Here is a 15,846-nt window from a genome sequence, read left to right on the forward strand (position 1 = left end):
AACTAGTAAAAAAATTCTTCATTAATAATATGAATTCCATTTTCCCACATTTATATATTCATTACAAACCTTCATGCTAGTAGTCCAACAAATAGCTAGCCATGGACGATTGCTTAGTAGCATTCATCATTGCCACATGGTGATGAGATAGCTATGAGGCCTGCTACTTGCATTGGTTTGCCATTTGCCAATCTGCATCAAGAGAACACCCACATGCTTAGTATTAGGTAGAATAGAAGGAATAAAGCCATGGACCTCATGTTCTTCCTCAACAAATGATGTCACAGATGTCTACAATAGGTGATCCCATAGAGAGCCCCAAAACCACCCTCTAAAATATCTAACTTACCTCATATCCTCCATAACAAGCCTTTGGAAATCATGAAATGATTCAAATTTGAAAAAGTTATCATCTTTAACTCATATGGGAACACAATCGCTCTTACTGTTAGAATAGAAATGCAAACTTTATGTTGCAAATGACAAAAGCTTACAAGGGAACATTGCAATGACATCACTTGCAATGCTAGGATGTAGCTAGTGGCATATGAGGAATACATTGTAAGCAAAGAGTGTACACATATTAGGATGTATGTTTGTAACTCCACACATTCTGTTGTATATTATAGCAAGTATTATCATACAAGAAGATTTTTGTAATTGTATTCTCTTCATCCTTTTGTATTTGATATACACATCAAGTCATGGGTTGGTGGAGGATACATTTCCTCCATCAAGTCAGTGCGACTTCCTTATTAAAAGTCTAATTTTTGTCACTAATGGATCATGTCTAGCAAAATATGTATGCAAAATTGCAATGGAGATTTGTCTTGTACTTCCTAGTCTTTTTTGCTTCCTCAAGCTTGAGATCTCTTCCTAGTATAGATAAGGTGTTTCCAACCACTTCCATTGGCTATCTCAATCCCTACATTGCTTGTCTACACTTACTTCGATTGGCTATTACCATGCCTCCCATTCACTTTGATAAAAAGGAGAGGCCTGCAATCGGCTCCTTTGTCCACTTGCAAGCGTGGAGGCTACATTTTTAGATACTATGGTACGGTGGGCAATTCCAAGGTTGTCCTCAAATATATTATAATAGATTTTTAATTTTTTACGAGCAAAATTATGTTTTATCCTAACACCAATTTTGAGTATCATGTTTGAAAAGTGTTCTTTCCTCTCTTCTACTTGCTTTTGTGAATGATCACTGCTCTTTTTGTGGTGCTTCTATTTTACCAAAACTTGTTCTTTGCCTTACATTCTCAAGCGCTACTATGGATATGGATATGCTCATCAATCTAGTGACATGTTTAATTTTATTTCCTTTATCTTTGAATAATGTATTGAGATGTTTTCTTGTAATGAATCCTTTGAAATCAAATTTCGTTACATATACTTATTTGGCACGATATTTCTTACTCACTTCCTATTGCACCTTACCTTCGTTTATTGCATGAGGTGTATGTTGTTTCGAGGTGTAGGTAGTGATAAATTGCTATGTTGTATATTATTTGAGAGAATCTACACTTTACACACAATATACATGCTCCTTATGGAAATTATAAATTGGTGAGTTCTAACATTGCTTGTAAGGGTGAGGATATAAGATTTAGATTGAGTGAAAATCCTGGTACTTAACTAGTTTTGACAAATATGGAGTCCTGCATATACTTCTTACAAAACGGCACTTTGTGTTTAGCAATTCTATACTTTTCATTCATATAAGTATATATATTTTTCCTTTGTAGTTACATCTAATTATATGTATTCTAAAAGTACCATACAAGACATATTATAAGTGGTAGTAAGTGTCAATCCTCCACTATGTTTAAAAGGGTGTTGTACTCAAAGTTTATGGCGACCCACCAAGAGTCACACCTGGGTCACGTCATGGTCACCTCAGCAACATGCCAAGTTGTTAGACCTTGGTCATACCTAGTCGCAGCGTGTTCACATGTGTTCACATCTTGGACATGACATGACTTGGACATGACATGACTTGACATGGACATGACTTGGACATGACATGGACTTGGACTTGGACATGACTTGACCTGGACATGACTTGGGTATGACGGAAGCAATACATGACTGAAGAGTGCCAAACCTCAACCTCGACTCACCATGGTCAAAGTCAATCAGAGGGAAGTATTGGCGCAATGGTACACGGGATACACCTGTTGGTGCACATGGGAAGCAGTCCAACAGTTAAGAGGCATAGGTGGTGCACCAACCCTTTCAACCAACTAGTGTCAGGAGCGCAGGAGAACACATGGAGCACGAGATTCACTGACCGAGGACAGGCTGGAGTGTTGCGGAAGCCATCAAGGACAGAGCGGCCCACAAACGGTGGAATGGCTAAGGATGGCTAAGGGTGCAAGAAGACATCCAATAGGAAGAAGGAGAGGAGATTAATAGCTGGGGGTGGAGCAGAGGAGGAGAAGGTGAAGAGGGGGAAAGGGAAAGGGGAGAGGGACTTTTCTGGAGGGGCGAGAGGCGGGAGTGAGGGAGTGAGAGGCTAGAGTCAAGAGCTCGCCTCGTGTGTATCTTCTGGGAGTGTATCAGTCATCTTGCTTTCTAATGAGTTATGCTACTTCCCATCTTGCTCGCTACTCTAAAATCTCTTTTCGTTGTGTTCTCCTTCCCTCCTCTCCCTTCACCTGGTACAACGGACCTATGTCATGTGGTTGAAGTTCTTTGCTGTTCATGTCAAGGGATGGCTTTCATGATGTTGTTCTGCTTTGGTCTTCTTCTTGCTCACATCACTTTAGCACTTGTACTGCTTGCACATAGTTGACACCATCTACCGCTTACACATAGTTGACACCATCGACAAGCACTCACCTACGTACCATCAGTGACACTTATGGCACGTCTTACTCGCTTCTCGCACCAGTGGCCCTAGGCCTCCGGTAATACTTTCAGAAGTGTTAGGAAACCCCCCCCTCAGACAGTTTATGGCGATCACGGTGGGACACTGCTGGTGTTGAGTAGCACGAGTGAAATGGTGATCTAGGGTCCTAGAGAGAGGTCTTATGCCGAGTAGTTCTGAAACATTTGAAGGAGCTGTGAGAGAACTAGGAGGTACTTGAGGAGAGTGGAGAAAAGACTTCCGGCAGACCAAACTAGGTACAAGAAGCATTACGTGCGACGTAAGTTTGCGACTCCTTGGGAGCACCAACACTCATTACATCCCCATCGGGACTCCCTCCAACTCTTGCATCCTCTCCAACCTCTCGGGTGGGGATGGCCCCCTCTCCAACCTCTCTGGTGGGGATGGCCGTTCTCAGTCCTCCAGACAGAGCTAGACTTCTCGAGCTACTCAACAAGGTCCACGTGAAGACTCAAAAGTTCAAAGGCCACCTCCATGAGGATGCGGAAGCTCATGTGAGGAAGTTCCTCACAGCATGTAGAGCTAAAGGTGTGGAGAATGAGCATGCGTTCCTTCACATCTTTCCCTCGTCATTGGAGGATGCCGCGGATGTATGGTATAGTCAATTTCCTCCGGACCACTTTCAGACGTGGACAGACCTAAGGGAGGAATTCTTACGCACTTTCAAGTTGGAAAAATTCGAACACATGATTGTCCAAGAGTTATCCACTGACACCATGAAGCCTGGAGAGAGTATCTCTGAGATGTACACAAGGATGAGGGTCTTGGCGGCAAAGATGTCGGTGCCACCCAATGACGCCGTCATGAAGGGGTGGTTTTTGAAGGCTTTACCCTCCACCATTGCTATAAGGCTGGTTGACAAACTTCCTGAGCATGCCTCACTACAAGAATTTCTGATGGAAGCGGTGAAGATGGAACGGTCCCAGTTAAGTTTCGCCTCAACACCCGCCCAGACTGCCCAACTTCCGAGAGAAGAGGGCTCACAGGCATGGCAACAACTCAAGAAGGAATTAGAAGAAATCAAAGAAGGTCTGAAAGACAGAACAAAAGTGGATGGACCGTCACCCTTTGAAGCTCAGATAAGAAGTGGTCTCTGGTGCACCGACTGCAAGGGTTCTGGCCATGGCTACTGGGAATGTCCATCGAAGCGTAAGGTACCCACCCCGACCTCCTTTTGCACATTTTGTGAAATTCATGGACATGATGCCTCTGAGTGTAGGTATCTTAAGGGGTTGAGGAAGCTTCTGCCGGAGTATCCAATTGGGGAACCACTGGTGGCTACAATCAACAAAGCTGCACCGACCACTTCAGGGCCAGTACCCCTAGCTTCAGCCCCTGTGAAGGCACTTGAACCACCCACCCACCCTATCATTCCACCTCCACTACTTCCTAATCCTCCTTTGCTCCAAGCTCCTACTCCTAGTGAATTTGGGGCTCCATACTTCTATCCTCCGCCCTACTATGCACAGTATTAACCACCTATGTCAAGGGGTGGATATGGACCCCCTTATATTCGCGGTCGACGGGGTGGGTTCCGAGGTGGACGTGGAGGCAGAGGTACCAACTTTCGCAGGCCCATCATGTGCTATAGATGTGGTGAGTACGGCCATTACCAAGATGATTGTAAACCATTCGGGGGACCCTCTTGTACACAGTGCAACACAAATGACCACTACACCAGAGATTGTCCCAATGGCAGAAGGGAATTAACATCGCAAGTCAACATGGTTGATGTAGTAGTGGCGGGGGAGGGTGACAAACCCCATTTGATTGGTGCAGTGTTGGGAGCTGTGACTAGGTCACAAATGAAGGGTGACAGTAGTAAGGATGATTCAACATCAATATTGGAGGCCTCATCACCAACTAATACCAGCTCAGTCACTAGAAGAGCATCCCCACCTCCTTCCTCCAAGGTGGACAGTGGGCACAAGACTACATCACCCTTGTCCTCTCTTGTAACTGGATTAGAAAGGACCCGAAGGGCCCCACAGCCATCAAGACCTATCAATAGCTCTAAAACTACCTCAGCTCTAAGTGAGCAATCTATGCCTTCAAGGTATCAGGAGGTGATCAGGAGTGTCACCAAAGATCTTCAATCTAGTTCTGAAGATGAAGGCGTCACACCTCAGTTTCCTTCCCGCAAGTCCAAAATAGTGAGGTTTGCAACAGAAGTGACAACTTCAGGGCAAAAACGTGAAGAGTCGCAGGCAGGCCCATCCACCTTCCACTCAGGAAGCACAATGAAGCAAGAGAAGGAAAAAGGGGTGAAGCCTAGTAGTGCCAAAGAAAAGGGGAAATGGGTGATGGGAGAGTCACCACAGGAAATATTGACTGAGAATCCAGAGGCACCTCCTCTCCCTCGCGTAAGCTTCGACCCTCGGCCAGAAGCTCGGCGGATGAAGGCACAAAAGGTTGCTGCTACTGTCCAGCCCTATTCTTTGATGGATGACTTGATGGATTTTAGGCCCAATATCACCTTACGACAACTCTGTCAATTGTCTCCACATATCAAGCATCAAACTATTGCATTTTTGAATCGCATGCCAGGAGGGCGCCAAAGGGGATCTGTTCAGGGCAGACCCACACCAGAGACAGTAACAGTTCAAGATGGAGTAACACTAGACAATTGCTCAGCCTATGCTGCCCTCACATGTGAACAAAGTCCCAAGCTCGCAGTGGAGATCAATGGGGTGGAGCTGAAAGATGTTTTCTTGGATGGTGGGGCAGCAGTAAACATCATGCCAAGAGGTACTCTTCAACAACTGGGTTTGAAATTGACAACTGACGTACATTTCCAAGTACGCATGGCGGATCAACGCAAGGTGAAGCCTATGGGGGCTGTAAAAGGTGTTCACATGAAGATTGGGGGAGTTACATTCCTGTCCAATTTTGTTGTACTTAATATGACGGAGGGTGAGCAGACTTATCCTCTACTTCTTGGTAGGTTATGGTTACGCTCAGCAAAGGCCATTCAAGATTGGTCAAGTGATGAAGTTCGACTACCTTTGGGATCCACATCCTTAGAAATAGACATGGTTACTGGAAGGGCCCGCCACCGACCTATGGAACTTGGGGAAGAGGATTTTGAAGAAGAAGAAGGGGTGGAAGAGGAGCGATGGGCACTTGGGGATTGGCCCCTACAGGAAGAAGAGTTGGCCTATGTGGAGGACTCACCCTTCCAAGGTGAAACCTATGTAACAGCAGCACGAGATGATGGTGAGAGCTTGACGTACTTGTTGGAACATGCTAGACCAGATGAGGAAGAAGCTGTCATCTTGGATTGGATGGGGGCCCTGGGATCCTTAGCCATCAACATGGTAGAGTTGTGTCCAGAAGAGGATCCTGAAGCCCATTTTGGTACTTCACGGAATGCGCAAGAGGTGAGCCAGGAAGCCTCTTCCCCACCTGGTTTGGCTGATCTCATGTATGAACAGATGCCTTTTGGCCTTCTTAATAATCCCCACATGTATCAGCGAATGATGTCCGCAAGTACCAGACCAAGTGGTGGGGAGGCCACCAGGGTGACTCAAAGACAAGACCATGAAGCAGCAATGGAAGCAATGGATGCACACGACATGGATGCCTCACACCAAGAAAATGACCATGGGGTCACAACAGAGGAGGAAGAGGATGCTATGCAAGAAGATGATGAGCGAGCAGAGCATAATGATGGTCCTGAAGAGAACACTCATGAATCTATGGAAGAAGAAGATGACCACATAGATCATGGGCTGGCTGAGCACAATGATGGTATTGGAGAAGACACTCATGGATTTGCAGAAGAAGAGGATGACCACCTACTTACTGATGTCATTCAAAGGCAGGAGGTACAAGAAATGACTCTTGGAAGGGTTATTGAATCCATTATGCAACCTGACCAACCTAGGAGGGGTCAAGAGGCCGGACAATTTGAAGGAGCCGTCCACATTCACACTGGAGTCTGGAACTTCAGACCTTCAAGGCAAGCCCACAGCATACAAGGAGAAGAAGATGTCGTGGACCTTGTTCTACTCGACTTATATATGTTAGAAGCTGACTCCCCAATGACACAGGAGGTTCATGAAACTACATACGAGGTGGTTGGACTACCATACAGAGGAATGCTCAAGCAAGCACAAAAAGGAAAGAAGAGAATGGGCCCAACTGCTGCCTCTACATTTCAACCATTTCCAGAACACACCCAACCGTCCTATCCGAGCTCTTGGATGGAAGAAGTAGTGGGGAACTTTTCTCTAGATGATTCTCCTGCGCACCCAGCAGTGGGAGTAGAAGAACCGAACAACTCCACATCAGGAAGCATACCTCAGGTTGACCATGCCAGGGATTGGAGGTATTTGAACATAGGGACAAAAGACCAACCACGACATCTTAAGGTAGCCAATTGGGTCTGGGAACATGACTATCTCCTTGCTACATTGTCTGATTTTTTTCAAGAGTATGTTGATGTCTTTGCCTGGTCATATAAGGATTTAAAGGGAGTACCCACTGAGTTCATGGAACATCGCATCGATCTATATCCGGAAGCAGAGCCGGTGATCAGGGGACCATATCGCATGAATCCTGACTATGGCAAGGCTGTCCATGCTGATATTCAAAAGATGGAGCAAGCAGGGTTGATCTACCCTGTTGACTACTCCGAATGGCTTAGTGGCATCGTAGTGGTGCCCAAAAGAGAGACTGGAAAACTCCGAGTTTGTGTCGACTATAGGAGTTTGAATACCGCCACACGTCGGGATAGGTTTCCTCTCCCCTTCAATGACAGGGTGCTAGAAACCGTAGCTGGTCATGCTCTCTACTCCTTCATGGATGGATACAGTGGGTATAACCAGGTTCGGGTGCGAGAGCAAGATCAGTTAAAGACTACCTTCGTCACCCAATGGGGAACTTATGCTTACCGGATGATGCCTTTTGGTCTATGCAATGCACCGGCCACATTTCAATGTCTTGTCACCAAACTCTTTCAAGAGAACATCGGAAAGTTCCTTGAGGTATTCTTGGATGACTTCTCTGTGTTCAATGGTAAGAATGCTTCTCACCTCGAACCTGCTATTCAGACTGATCACATGAGTAAGTTGAGGTGGGTTTTTGATAAGTGCAGAGAAGCTAGGTTGTGCTTGAATCCGGACAAATGCTTCTTCCTCGCCTTGCGAGGGGTCCTCCTTGGCCACATCGTCTCAGCTAAGGGAATGACCACGGACCCAGCAAAGGTGGAAGTGATATTGACCTTGCCTATTCCTCGCTCACCCAGAGAAGTCAAGTCTTTTTTGGGACATGTGGGTTATTATAGAAGATTCATCAGGTCCTATGCCGACATAGCGGTGGCGTTGATGGAACTCCTTCGGCAGGAGCAGTCCTTCAACTGGTCGGCACCTCAACAACTGGCGTTTGACAACCTCAAGGATTGTCTAGTAAAGGCACCCATCTTGCGGCAACCTCAATGGGATGTCATTTTTCATGTGCATGTAGATGCAAGTGGGCTGGCGATTGGGGCGATATTGGCCCAACCAGATGAAGAGCACAAACTCGACCTACCTGTGTACTTTGCAAGCAGACAACTCAATGGAGCAGAAAGAAACTATAGCACCACTGAACGCGAGGGCTTGGGCATGGTCTATGCCATGACAAAGTATCGGCACTATCTCTTAGGCAGTAAGTTTATCATCATTACTGATCATCAAGCTCTCAAGTACTTACTGAATAAACCAACGCTTGGGGGGAGAGTGAGTAGGTGGATTCTTCTATTTCAAGAGTTTGACTTTGACATCCTAGTGAGAGCAGGCCAATTACATCAACCAGCAGACCACTTGTCAAGGATCTCTTCAGGTGAAGCAGCCATAGGAGTTGATGATGACCTTCTAGATGCGGGCCTCTTCCGTGTCGATGCCACAGTACCAAAAGATGACTGCCTGTTTGCTGTGGATTGCTTTCCCCCATGGTATGCAAACATTGTACACTTGTTGTCTACAGGGGAGTTCTCCAAAGGGTTAACTCTAGCACAAAAGCAGAGGCAGATTCTTCAGGTTGCTCCTTTCAAACTGATCGCGGGTCAGGTGTACAAGTTGGGGAAGGACCACATTTTGAGGAGGTGTGTGCTCCCTCATGAAACACAAGACATCCTTCAGGAGGCTCACTCAAGAATGGGGGGGAGGTCATATGGCACCAGAGGCCACTGCTAGAAAGATAATGCGCTCTGGGTTGTGGTGGCCAAAGCTATTCCAAAAGTGCTATGCTTATGTGCGCCGCTGTGACTCATGTCAAAGAGGGGGGCCGAAGCCTACTCGACGGGAGTACCTTCCCCTTCAGCCATCCAGCCCTGTACCACCCTTCTATAGATGGGGATTGGATTTTGTTGGAACCATCTCTCCTACAACTCGAAGAGGGAACAAGTATGCTCTGATTGCTACTGATTATGGCACTAAATGGGTGGAGGCTAAGGCCGTGAAGACCTGCACTGCTCAAGTTGTGGCCTCATTCTTGTATGATCAAATCATTTCTAGGTTTGGATGTCCTGTGGAATTGATGAGTGATAGAGGTACCCAGTTTCTCAATGATGTCATCACTGACCTCATCACCCAACTGCAAATTGTTCACAAGACCTCTAGTTCATACTACCCTCGAGCCAATGGTTTGGCCGAGAGCTCCAATCGGACCATGTCTCATATTGTGGCTCGGTTATGCCTTCATTCCTTGGCAGATTGGGATATTCTACTACCAGCTGCTCTTTTTGCTTACAGAACCGCATACAAGGCTAGCACTGGATATTCACCCTTCCAGCTAGTTTACGGCTTGGAGGCGGTTATGCCCTATGAGTTCCACATGAAGACCACTAGGGTCATGGCAGAGATGGATGATAACTTGGAGGCATGCACACTTGAGAGATTATGGGATCTTGAAGCCTTGGATGAACATCGTCGTGAAGCGATCCTTGCTCAGGAAGTCTGGCAAAGAAGGCAGAAGGCATGGCATGACAGAAATCTCAGGAAGAGGGAATTCCAAGTTGGCAGCTTGGTCTTGTTATATTCCAGTAAGTTCCTGAAGCATAAACCCAAATTTGTCAGTGGTTGGACAGGGCCCTTCTTTATCACAAGGATTATTCCCAGTGGAGGGGTTTATTTGGCCACCTTGGAGGGCAAGAAGTTACCAGCACCTGTAAATGGCTCACGGGTAAAGAAGTATCATCCACATTGACTCTCTCTCTTTGGATAAGGATTTCCATTCCTATTAGTTGAATTTCTATTTATTCAAATAACAACAATGTATTCCCTTTCCTAACCCTGTCAAGCTTCTACTCTCTACCCCATTGCACTCTTTGGTGGGAGACCAATAAAAACTGAGTTTTTCCTTCTCTGGCAAGACGGAAACAGCCCTTGCCTTCTCACACACACACTCCTCCTTAATCCCTCTTCACCTCTCTGTCACTCAGGTTGAACCTTAGGTCACCCCTGTTCACTCCTATGTCAAATCCCAATGTTCACCTCCCTGTCACCCATGTTCACTCCTAGGTCACCCCTGTTCACTCCTATGTCAACTCCCCATGTTCACCTCTCTGTCACCCATGTTCACCTCCAGGTCACCCCTGTTCACTCCTAGGTCACCCCTGTTCACTCCTATGTCGAATCCCCATGTTCACCTCTCTGTCACCCATGTTCACCTCCAGGTCACCCCTCTTCACTCCTAGGTCACCCCTGTTCACTGCTATGTCAACTCCCCATGTTAACCTCTCTGTCACCCATGTTCACCTCTAGTCACCCCTGTTCACTCCTAGGTCACCCCTGTTCACTCCTATGTCAAATCCCCATGTTCACCTCTCTGTCACCCATGTTCACCTCCAGGTCACCCCTCTTCACTCCTAGGTCACCCCTGTTCACTCCTATGTCAACTCCCCATCTTCACCTCTCTGTCACCCATGTTCACCTCTAGGTCACTCCCGTTCACTCCTAGGTCACCCCTGTTCACTCCTATGTCAACTCCCCGTGTTCGCCTCTCTGTCACCCATGTTCACCTCCAGGTCACCCCTGTTCACTCCTAGGTCACCCCTGTTCACTCCTATGTCAAATCCCCATGTTCACCTCTCTGTCACCCATGTTCACCTCCAGGTCACCCTTGTTCACTCCCAGGTCACCCCTGTTCACTCCTATGTCAAATCCCCATGTTCACTTCTCTGTCACCCATGTTCACCTCCAGGTCACCCATGTTCACTCCTAGGTCACCCCTGTTCACTCCTATGTCAACCCCCATGTTCACCTCTCTGTCACCTCTGTTCACCTCCAGGTCACCCCTGTTCACTCCTAGGTCACCCCTGTTCACTCCTACGTCAACTCCCCATGTTAACCTCTCTGTCACCCATGTTCACCTCTAGGTCACCCTTGTTCACTCCTAGGTCACCCCTGTTCACTCCTATGTCAACTCCCCATGTTCACCTCTCTGTCACCCATGTTCACCTCCAGGTCACCCCTCTTCACTCCGAGGTCACCCCTGTTCACTCCTATGTCAACTCCCCATGTTCATCTCTCTGTCACCCATGTTCACCTCCAGGTCACCCCTATTCACTCCCAGATCACCCCTGTTCACTCCTATGTCAACTCCCCATGTTCACCTCTCTATCACCCATGTTCACCTCCAGGTCACCCCTGTTCACTCCTATGTCAAATCCCCATGTTCACCTCTCTGTCACCCATCTTCACTCCTAGGTCACCCCTGTTCATCCTATGTCAACTCCCCATGTTCACCTCTCTGTCACCCATGTTCACCTCCAGGTCACCCCTATTCACTCCTAGGTCACCCCTATTCACTCCTATGTCAACTCCCCATGTTCACCTCTCTGTCACCCATGTTCACCTCCAGGTCACCCCTGTTTACTCCTGGGTCACCCCTGTTCACTCCTATGACAAATCCCCATGTTCACCTCTCTGTCACCCTTGTTCACTCCTAGGTCACCCCTGTTCACTCCTAGGTCACCCCTGTTCACTCCTATGTCAAATCCCCATGTTTACCTCTCTGTCACCCATGTTCACCTCCAGGTCACCCCTGTTCACTCCCAGGTCACCCCTGTTCACTCCTATGTAACCTCCCCATGTTCACCTCTCTGTCACCCACGTTCACCTCCAGGTCACCCCTGTTCACTCCTATGTCAAATCCCCATGTTCACCTCTGTGTCACCCATGTTCACTCCTAGGTCACCCCTGTTCACTCCTATGTCAACTCCCCATGTTCACCTCTCTATCACCCATGTTCACCTCCAGGTCACCCCTGTTCACTCCTAGGTCACCCCTATTCACTCCTATGTCAACTCCCCATGTTCACCTCTCTGTCACCCATGTTCACCTCCAGGTCACCCCTGTTCACTCCTAGGTCACCCCTGTTCACTCCTATGTCAAATCCCCATGTTCACCTCTCTGTCACCCTTGTTCACTGCTAGGTCACCCCTGTTCACTCCTAGGTCACCCCTGTTCACTCCTATGTCAAATCCCCATGTTCACCTCTCTATCACCCATGTTCACCTCCAGGTCACCCCTGTTCACTCCTAGGTCACCCCTGTTCACTCCTATGTCAAATCCCCATGTTCACCTCTCTGTCACCCTTGTTCACTGCTAGGTCACCCCTGTTCACTCCTAGGTCACCCCTGTTCACTCCTATGTCAAATCCCCATGTTCACCTCTCTGTCACCCATGTTCACCTCCAGGTCACCCCTGTTCACTCCTAGGTCACCCCTGTTCACTCATATGTCAACCCCCATGTTCACCTCTCTGTCACCTCTGTTAACCTCTAGGTCACCCCTGTTTACCTCCAGGTCACCCCTGTTCACTCCTAGGTCACCCCTGTTCACTCCTATGTCAACTCCCCATGTTCACCTCTAGGTCACCCTCACCCCTAGCTCACCCCTGTTCACTCCTAGGTCACTCCTGTTCACTCCTAGGTCACCCCTGTTCACTCCTATGTCAAATCCCCATGTTCACCTCTCTGTCACCCATGTTCACCTCCAGGTCACCCTTGTTCACTCCCAGGTCACCCCTATTCACTCCTATGTCAATTCCCCATGTTCACTTCTCTGTCACCCATGTTCACCTCCAGGTCACCCATGTTCACTCCTAGGTCACCCCTGTTGCCTCCTATGTCAACCCCCATGTTCACCTCTCTGTCACCTCTGTTCACCTCCAGGTCACCCATGTTCATCTCTAGGTCACCCCTGTTCACTCCTAGGTCACCCCTGTTCACTCCTATGTCAACTCCCCATGTTAACCTCTCTGTCACCCATGTTCACCTCTAGGTCACCCCTGTTCACTCCTAGGTCACCCCTGTTCACTCCTATGTCAACTCCCCATGTTCACCTCTCTATCACCCATGTTCACCTCCAGGTCACCCCTCTTCACTCCAGGTCACCCTTGTTCACTCCTATGTCAACTCCCCATGTTCACCTCTCTGTCACCCATGTTCACCTCCAGGTCACCCCTGTTCACTCCCAGGTCACCCCTGTTCACTCCTATGTGAACTCCCTATGTTCACCTCTCTGTCACCCATGTTCACCTCCAGGTCACCCCTTTTCACTCCTAGGTCACCCCTGTTCACTCCTATGTCAAATCCCCATGTTCACCTCTCTGTCACCCATGTTCACTCCTAGGTCACCCCTATTCACACCTATGTCAACTCCCCATGTTCACCTCTCTGTCACCCATGTTCACCTCCAGGTCACCCCTGTTCACTCCTAGGTCACCCCTGTTCACTCCTATGTCAACTCCCCATGTTCAACTCTATGTCACCCATGTTCACCTCCAGGTCACCCCTGTTCACTCCTAGGTCACCCCTGTTCACTCCTATGTCAAATCCCCATGTTCACCTCTCTGTCACCCATGTTCACTCCTAGGTCACCCCTGTTCACTCCTAGGTCACCCCTATTCACTCCTATGTCAAATCCCCATGTTCACCTCTCTGTCACCCATGTTCACCTCCAGGTCACCCCTTTTCACTCCCAGGTCACCCCTGTTCACCTCCAGGTCACCCCTGTTCACTCCTATGTCAACCCCCATGTTCACCTCTCTGTCACCTCTGTTCACCTCCAGGTCACCCCTGTTCACCTCCAGGTCACCCCTGTTCACGTCCAGGTCACCCCTGTTCACTCTTAGGTCACCCCTATTCACTCCTATGTCAACTCCCCATGTTCACCTCTAGGTCACCCCTGTTCACCCCTAGGTCACCCCTGTTCACTCCTAGGTCACCCCTGTTCACTCCTAGGTCACCCCTGTTCACTCCTATGTGAAATCCCCATGTTCACCTCTCTGTCACCCATGTTCACCTCCAGGTCACCCTTGTTCACTCCCAGGTCACCGCTGTTCACTCCTATGTCAATTCCCCATGTTCACTTCTCTGTCACCCATGTTCACCTCTAGGTCACCCATGTTCACTCCTAGGTCACCCCTGTTCACTCCTATGTCAACCCTCATGTTCACCTCTCTGTCACCTCTGTTCACCTCCAGGTCACCCATGTTCACCTCCAGGTCACCCCTGTTCACTCCTAGGTCACCCCTGTTCACTCCTATGTCAACTCCCCATATTCACCTCCAGGTCACCCCTGTTCACTCCTAGGTCACCCCTGTTCACTCCTATGTCAAATCCCCATGTTCACCTCTCTGTAACCCATGTTCACCTCCAGGTCACCCTTGTTCACTCCCAGGTCACCCCTATTCACTCCTATGTCAATTCCCCATGTTCACTTCTCTGTCACCCATGTTCACCTCCAGGTCACCCGTGTTCACTCCTAGGTCACCCGTGTTCACTCCTATGTCAACCCCCATGTTCACCTCTCTGTCACATCTGTTCACCTCCAGGTCACCCATGTTCACCTCCAGGTCACCCCTCTTCACTCCTAGGTCGCCCCTGTTCACTCCTATGTCAACTTCCCATGTTAACCTCTCTGTCACCCATGTTCACCTCTAGGTCACCCCTGTTCACTCCTAGGTCACCCCTGTTCACTCCTATGTCAACTCCCCATGTTCACCTCTCTGTCACCCATGTTCACCTCCAGGTCACCCCTCTTCACTCCTAGGTCACCCCTGTTCACTCCTATGTCAACTCCCCATGTTCACCTCTCTGACAGCCATGTTCACCTCCAGGTCACCCCTGTTCACTCCTAGGTCACCCCTGTTCACTCCTATGTCAACTCCCCATGTTCACCTCTCTGTCACCCTTGTTCACCTCTGTGTCACCCTTGTTCACTTCCAGGTCACCCCTGTTCACTCCTAGGTCACCCCTGTTCACTCCTATGTCAAATCCCCATGTTCACCTCTCTGTCACCCATGTTCACTCCTAGGTCACCCCTGTTCACTCCTATGTCAACTCCCCATGTTCACCTCTCTATCACCCATGTTCAGCTCCAGGTCACCCCTGTTCACTCCTAGGTCAAACCTGTTCACTCCTATGTCAACTTCCCATGTTCACCTCACTGTCACCCATTTCACCTCCAGGTACCCCTTTGTTCACTCCTAGGTCACCCCTGTTCACTCCTATGTCAAATCCCCATGTTCACCTCTGTGTCACCCATGTTCACCTCCAGCTCACCCTTGTTCACTCCCAGATCACCCCTGTTCACTCCTATGTCAATTCCCCATGTTCACTTCTTTGTCACCCATGTTCACCTCCAGGTCACCCATGTTCACTCCTAGGTCACCCCTGTTCACTCCTATGTCAACCCCCATGTTCACCTCTCTGTCACCTCTGTTCACCTCCAGGTCACCCATGTTCACCTCCAGGTCACCCCTGTTCACTCCTAGGTCACCCCTATTCACTCCTATGTCAACTCCCCATGTTAACCACTCTGTCACCCATGTTCACCTCTAGGTCACCCCTGTTCACTCCTAGGTCACCCCTGTTCACTCCTATGTCAACTCCCCATGTTCACCTCTCTGTCATCCATGTTCACCTCCAGGTCACCCCTCTTCACTCCTAGGTCACCCCTG

Source organism: Dipteris shenzhenensis, chromosome 27 (genome assembly GCF_047967505.1).
Source record: "Dipteris shenzhenensis isolate YYH24624 ecotype China chromosome 27, Dip_SZ_1.0, whole genome shotgun sequence".
Taxonomy (NCBI): domain Eukaryota; kingdom Viridiplantae; phylum Streptophyta; class Polypodiopsida; order Gleicheniales; family Dipteridaceae; genus Dipteris; species Dipteris shenzhenensis.